We start from the raw sequence: 7,472 nt of genomic DNA, 5'->3' as shown, positions 1-7,472 counted from the left end.
CCGCATCTCGTGGTCGTGCGGTAGCGTTCTCGCTTCCCACGCCCGGGTTCCCGGGTTCGATTCCCGGCGGGGTCAGGGATTTTCTCTGCCCCGTGATGGCTGGGTGTTGTGTTATGTCCTTAGGTTGGTTAGGTTTAAGTAGTTCTAAGTTCTAGGGGACTGATGACCATAGATGTTAAGTCCCGTAGTGCTCAGAGCCATTTGCACCATCGTGAACCGTTTCGTAGAAGGTGGGTTACAAGCTATAATTCCTATTACTCCTCAGTGCCGCGGACCATGCCTTCGAAGAGATGACGTAAAGAAGAACCAAATGTAGAGGTGAATGGCGTAAAGGAGGGATGAGATAAAATCTATCTTGAAGTCAGTGACGCTCATAATTGATTGAGCGTTCAACGGGGAGTAGTGCAACTAACGGAATGCATCAAACAGCTCACACAGCGATATATGGAATCTACTCTGATCGATATAGTGTAGGAAGAAGTAGCCTACAATGACCATACATATCTGATGCTAGTGGTAGGGTTGACTGTATAAACTTCACTGATTGAGATCAATTTTGACCGTAGATCAAAAAATGAACATAGTTAAGGGATTCGCAACGTTTTGTGATACTAAACTAGGATGAACTGAATGAGGTTCAGTGTTGATTTAAATTAGCTCGAAATACGCATGCAACAGCACTACATCAATTGTAAACACGATTATAGCTTTTCAACAGCAGCGCTGTAGGTAGACAACATTTATTAATGAAAGTTCCGTGTGTTTACGACTGTGTGAAGTAAGAGGAGGAAGGCGTGCACGTGAGACTTCTCCACAGAAGAAACATATTGATTACTATAAATCGTCTTCGGCTAGTATACGGGAATAACTGACGACAACAAACTGATAAGCTAACTGCGGCCTACGAAGAAAAGGTGTGGAAAGAAGTCACCGTTCACTTTAAGTCACGAAACATGGGCAAAAAATTATGATAGGAAAACACTAGGCCGGCCGGTGTGGCCGAGCGGTTGTAGGCGCTTCAGTCGGGAACCGTGCGACCGCTACGGTCGCAGCTTCGAATCCTGCCTCGGGCATGGATGTGTGTGCTTTCCTTAGGTTAGTTAGGGTTAAGTAGTTCTAAGTTCTAGGGGACTGATGACCTCAGATGGTAAGTCCCATAGTGCTCAGAGCCATTTGAACCATTTTGAAAATACTAGAGAAACAGCAAGTGGGTAATTCAGGAGAACTTTTTTGAAAATGTAGTGTTATTATAACCATCGTTACGACCAGAAGCGTAGGCAATACATTGTTTCGAAGCTGACAGATCATGGCCGCCTGGCTGTTACGGCTACGAACTCTAACTGTTGATGACGGTTGCGTCATGAAAGGCTTTCAGCTGTTTGATCTAGACAAGCATTTTAGAAATCGTTTGCCACGGATTTCTGTTTAGACGGAAATATCAACAGTTGGTAGATTTTAAGGCCGTTATTATCGAACGCTAGGGAAATTATCGCCGCTAAGAGCGGTAGAGGCGTATATTTACATTTACTGCTGATTGTCCTACATGTACTTCTTATTTCGGTTCGCCAGTGAGCGCGCAGCAGTCACAGTAGTGTATGCATGATGTGTGCGTCCGGTAGCGTTGCAATCCAGTGAACGCTGACTAGCGGAGAATTTAATACGAAGCTAGTTTTTACTATTGTTCAAAGTCAGACCGCATTTTGTAAGAGATGTTCAGTCCTTTCTAGCTGCTATCGAACTCAATAGACTTACTGTTCAATGTAATTTGTTCTCTTTCCTACCGTATGGTTAGTGCTTATACCTTGAAAGTCCTTTCGGGTTTGCTGCCGGATCCTAAAATCAACTTGACTCGATATTTCGGCGATCCAACTGTTCGCCATCTTCAGGAAATGATGAAGCAGCATTTCCTGAAGATGGCGAACAGTTGGATCGCCGAAATATCGAGTCAAGTTGATTTTAGGATCCGGCAGCAAACCCGAAAAGACTTTCAAGACTTATTACGCCGGGAAAGCCTACGTAGTCACATACATAGTGCTTATACCTCCGCATGAAACGGACACCGCCGAGGTGGGGTAGCTTGTGTGCCTGAGCGATACAGATTTCCGTATACTACAGCCAGCAAGGGTATCTGTGAGAGGCCAGACAACCATCTGGTTCCTCAGGAGGGGCAGCAGCGATTTTAGTAGTTGCAAGGGCAATAGTCTGGATAACAGACTGATTTTAACTTGTAACATTAGCGAACATAGCTTTGCTGTGCTGGTACTGGGAACGGCTGAAAGCAAGGGGAAGCTACAGCCATTACCTTTCCGGAGTGCATGCGGCTCTCCTGTATGGTTAAATTAAGGCACCCTCTTGGATAAAAATTCCATAAAATAGTCCCACTCTCGAAACTCCGAGCGGGGACTACTCTGGGAGATGTCTTCATCAGGAAAATGAAAACAGAGGTTCTGCCGATCTGAGCGCGTAATGTTTGGTCCCTTAACCGGGTAGGTAGATTAGAAAATTTTAAAATGGAATTCGGTAGATTGACGTTAGATGTCCGTAGTTAGTAAAGTACGGTGGCAGAGTGAACAGGACTCCTGTTTAGATGTATACAGGGCTATAAATACAGAATCAAGTAGGCGTAGTGCAGGAGTATGTCTAATAATGACTATGTAAAAAATTATTCGGGCAAGGTACTATGAACAGCCCATGTTTACTAGATATTTTTGGTTTTAATGACAATACCTGTCATACCCCTGATCCCTGAGTACCGATCACTCCTCTTGGGGTACTTGTGTGTATTTCAGCATCAGTTTTAAACACCCTGTACTGTTTAAAAAGTCAGTTGAGTATCTCGTGGTCTGCACAGCATTCTCCACTCCGTATCGTCGAACTCGCTTTCCTGAGTCTCGGAAGGGTCGGTGAAGTCGCCCACCCCTCTGCGAGAAGCACTGCTGATGGCTGTAGGGTCGCTCTTACGCTCTTTGAGATCTCATCTATCTACAAATTAATCAGATCTCCCTATTCTCAAATCGGCTTCTTACAACTTTCTTCGTACGATGGATTTTGTTTTAGTCTTATCTTTTGTTCTTTTCAGTCGTCCAGTTCTTGATAGTATCCTGGTTCTGTTTCTCCAGTAGCCAGAAATTCCGTGACACGATCGTGGTATGTGCTCGTGTACCGTGCAAATCATATTTCTTGTAGACATATTTAGCTATGTTGCAACATGTAGGTATATTCTATCTTTGTTTGCAGATTGTGGCAGGGAATATTTATTGTTAGCACCCAGATAGTGTTGTAATTTGTACTACGACATAGGGTAACAGCATCGAAGTAGTTCTTTCTTTTTGTTGTTGTAGCATCAAACAGCGATGTTACTCAACTCCGGAGATGTTGTTCAATAAAATTCTTGAATTCAAATTTTTGTAGTTTTTAGTGTACTCAACACTGTTATGCAACCTATCTTGTCTTTATATAAAATTTATAATATTTGTGACTTTATCACTATTATATACTTCAGGTACTTTCAAAATGTAAAGACAACTAGCTTCGACTTGCTTTCGTGATCCATGTTAAGTCATATGACAATCAGTGCTTCCGGACGTAATACAAATGACAACTGAACAGCATGGAAGTTAAATTCACACATAGTAGTTATATTTTTTTCACAAATTCATTAACAATGTTCACTTGGAAACAGAGAAAAACGGCGCTCTATTCTCGCGGGGCTGCCCGACTGCACGGACCAGCGCGGACATGGTCCGTTCCCAACCAAGTATACGGGTCCGTGTTGCTCCGATCCGTGCTCGTTCAACGCGAAACACAAAAATAAATATTTCGTAAGTACTTCACAAATCTGAACTGGTAAAAAGCCTTGATTTATATTTAAAGAGCATACTCAAATTACGTCTCTCATTAGGTAAAGATAGGTATGATCGCAGGTCGGTCATACTACAGTATGTCTCGCGAGAAGACCAACAAGGTAAAATTAGAGAGAATCGAGCTCCTTCCAGAGCACCATTCACAGTTGGGACGGGTAAGCAGTGTAACGACAATCGTACAAAAAGAACTCTCTGCTACCCCCTTCTTCGTCAATAATTCTTTTGTGTTCCCAAATTTTTCATATATTGGCCGTTATACTTAAAGAGTTGGTCATCATTGTGTAGCTCCACTATAGAAAGCTGCACATGAGTAGTTTCGCCTGGGAATAACTTGGCAGCAGTAACGTCTTACGGCTCCGGTGTCAGCTTGAGAACTATTAATGGCGCAAGAGATTATCATAAAACGCATAAGCAAAAATATGGGTGCTATTTAGAATGTGAGTGGTAAGTATTGACTTTGAATAATCTAATCAGTCTTGCACAAAGTGTCTGCTAAAGAAATGTTTGAAGAAAAGGAAACTGTATAGCAACATTTACAAAGTTTGAATCACGGATAAGACACAACTGTGCAGGCTGCATATTGATGTGGTTATGGTCTTCAGTCCGAACACGGACCTGATTCAGTTCCCCACGATAGTCTGTCCTATGCAAGCTTCTTCATCTTTGCGTTACTACAACCCACATTCATTCAAACCAGCGTACTCTAGCCATTTCTAGATCTTCCTCCACAATTTTTACGCCAGTTCTTCCCATTACCAAAATGACAATGCCTCCAGACGTATCAAATCAATCGTTCCCTCTTTTGGTGACATTTTGCTATAATTTTTTTTCTCACCAATTCCACTCAGTTCTCCTTCATCAGTTATCCAATCTAGCAGCTAAATCTTCAATGTCCTTCTTTAGCACTAAGTATCAGAATCTTCCGCTGTCTTCATGTCTGATATGTCCTTTGTTCACAATTCACTTCCGTACAGAGTACTTCTCCAGCTAATCGCCACTTGCTATTCACAGTCTGCATTTCATAAGTTCCCGACTTCACCAATCGGCAGCTATCTTGCTGCCAAACACAACAGTTCATCTACGACTTTTAGTGTCTCATTTCCCTATGCAATTCCCTTAGAAATGACTGATTCGGTTCTAAAATACATTAGCCTTGATTCACTTTTGTTGTTATCACCTCAATTCAAGACAATAGCCATTCCGTTCAATTCATCTTCTAAGTCCTTTGTCGTCTCTTACAGAACTACAGAATCGCCTCAAAGTTTCTATTTCTTCTCTCGGAACTTTAATTTCTTTTTCTGAAATTCTCCTTGTTTTCCCTCGCTGCTTTTTAAATATACAGATTGTATAACATGGCGTACAGGCATAGCCCTATCTGACTTCTTGATCAGTTGCTGCTTCCCTTCCCTGCCTTTTATCTCTTTTAACTGCAGACTAACTTCTGTTTTTTACAAAGGCCAAAAGCTACAAAATATCAAAAATTTGGCAACCCTAAATAATTATTGTAACAGCAGTGGGTAGCGGAGGATTCTTTATGTACCATTGTCGTTACACCGCTTACCTGCTCCTCTTGCTATCGGTGCTCAGGAAGAAGGAGTGTCGATACGCCTCCGTGTGAGCTCCATTCCCTCTAATTTTACCTTGATCGTCTTCTCACGAAACATACTGTAGGGTGACACACTTGCGATCACACCTACTTTTGCCTAATGAGAGATGTAATTTGAGTGTGTCCGTTAAATGTACTTAAACACTTTTTACCCATTTGTGAAATAATTCTAAATGTTTATTATTTCCTTTCGTGTTGAACGAGCTTGGATCGGACCAAGACGGCCCCATATACTTCGTTGGGAGCGGACCATCGACACGCTGGTCCGAACCGATAGCCAGCCCCTCGAGAATATGCCGTTGATTATCTCGATTTCCCTGTGACCATTGTTGATGTATATTTAAGAAAAAAAGATGCCAAAAGTATGTTTGAATTTAACTTTCATACTGTTCAGGTGCAACTTGTATTACGTCCAGAAGCGCTGTTTGTAATATGACTTTACTTGGATAACCAAAGCAACTGTGTATGTTGGAGCTAGTCGTCTTTACATTATAAAAATACCTGAACTATATGATAGTGACAAAGACACAAATATTATAAATTATATTGAAAGACAGGAGATGTTATATAACAGTGCTGAATGTACCACAAGCTACAAAATTCTAAATCCAGAGATTTTATTGAAGTTTAATAACATCTCTGCAGTTGAGAAACAACGAAAAGAAACAACTACTTCAATGCTGTTATCTTACGTCGTCGTACAAATTACCACACTATCTGGATGCTAACAATAAATATTCCCGGCAACAACCTGTAAACAAAGAGAGAATATTTCTGTATATTTCTAAGTAATAAGGTACACGAACACATACCAAAGAGGGTACCACGGCATTTGCGGCTACTGGAGAAACAGGAACAGGATAGAATCGAGGACTGGACGACTGAAAAGAATAAAAGTAAAAAAAAATCCATCGGATGAAGAAAGTGGAAAGAAATCGATTTGAGAAGAGTGAGATTTGCTTATTTGGTACAGATAGAGATTCCTCGTGGGATCTAAGAGAGCGATCCTGCAGCTATAAGCAGCGTCATTCGCAGAGTGCTGGGCGACTTCACCGATGTTTTCAAGACTCAGGAAGGGCTAGTTTGACTACGCCGAGTCGAGATTGCAGCCAGGTCGACACGCAACTAGCAGCTGGAGCCGTGCAAAGTACGAGATACTCGACTTATTTTGTAAACAGTATATGATGTGTAAAACTGATGCTGAAATACACGCAGGGTGTCCCAGGAGGAATGGTCAGTGTTCAAGTATCAGGGGTATAACACGTAAGGTCATTCGAAGCAAAGTAGTCTAGTAAACATGGGCTGTCCGTAGTAGATTACAAGAATTCTTATTATCTTGTTCATTATTAGACATGCTCCAGCTTTACATGGACTTGAGTATTTAAGTTAAAAATGACAGTCAAAATTCTATATTAGCTCAGGTGTGGAAGTTACTGAAACTTTTATGTTCTTCACATATTATAATCGGCAAATCTAAAAAGTGTGGCTCCGCCAAAGACACAACAATCTACCAAACATTTGACAGTTCTTTTGGGGCTCAATCCATGCACTAATCAAAATTAGGGTCACTGTTTTTCTAGAGTGTCTCTAGTGTTTTAGGTACAAGGTACTGAAATTTATATTTTTTCACTACGTAATTTTGGTGTAAAGATGGAATCGTCTGATGTGGAAGCATGCCATGTGTCACTGTCACTGTGGCTATTAGAGGGTATGGAACGGGAAGAACCACTCAATGAGGCAATGGTCGTACCGCGCTTGGTGTATTAGCATACTGTATACTGCTCCTATTATTCTTATTAAATTCTTTATTGAGTGGAGGCACCAAGCAGAAATAGCAATTTGTTGCGTGGTTTGTAGGTTCGCTGCAAAGCATGCACTACGAAATGCATGGAAACTTTTTTCTTTCCATTTATGCATTTAGAGTTGAGAACACATCGTACAACATGAGGAGTCTATGCTTTCGATTGGCCTCCTACACGGCATCCCAAATAAAGGAAATATAT

This window comes from Schistocerca serialis, chromosome 2 (genome assembly GCF_023864345.2).
Source record: "Schistocerca serialis cubense isolate TAMUIC-IGC-003099 chromosome 2, iqSchSeri2.2, whole genome shotgun sequence".
NCBI classification, from domain to species: Eukaryota; Metazoa; Arthropoda; class Insecta; order Orthoptera; family Acrididae; genus Schistocerca; species Schistocerca serialis.
The sequence above is the reverse complement of the archived record's forward strand: the minus strand, read 5'-3'. Positions refer to the sequence as shown.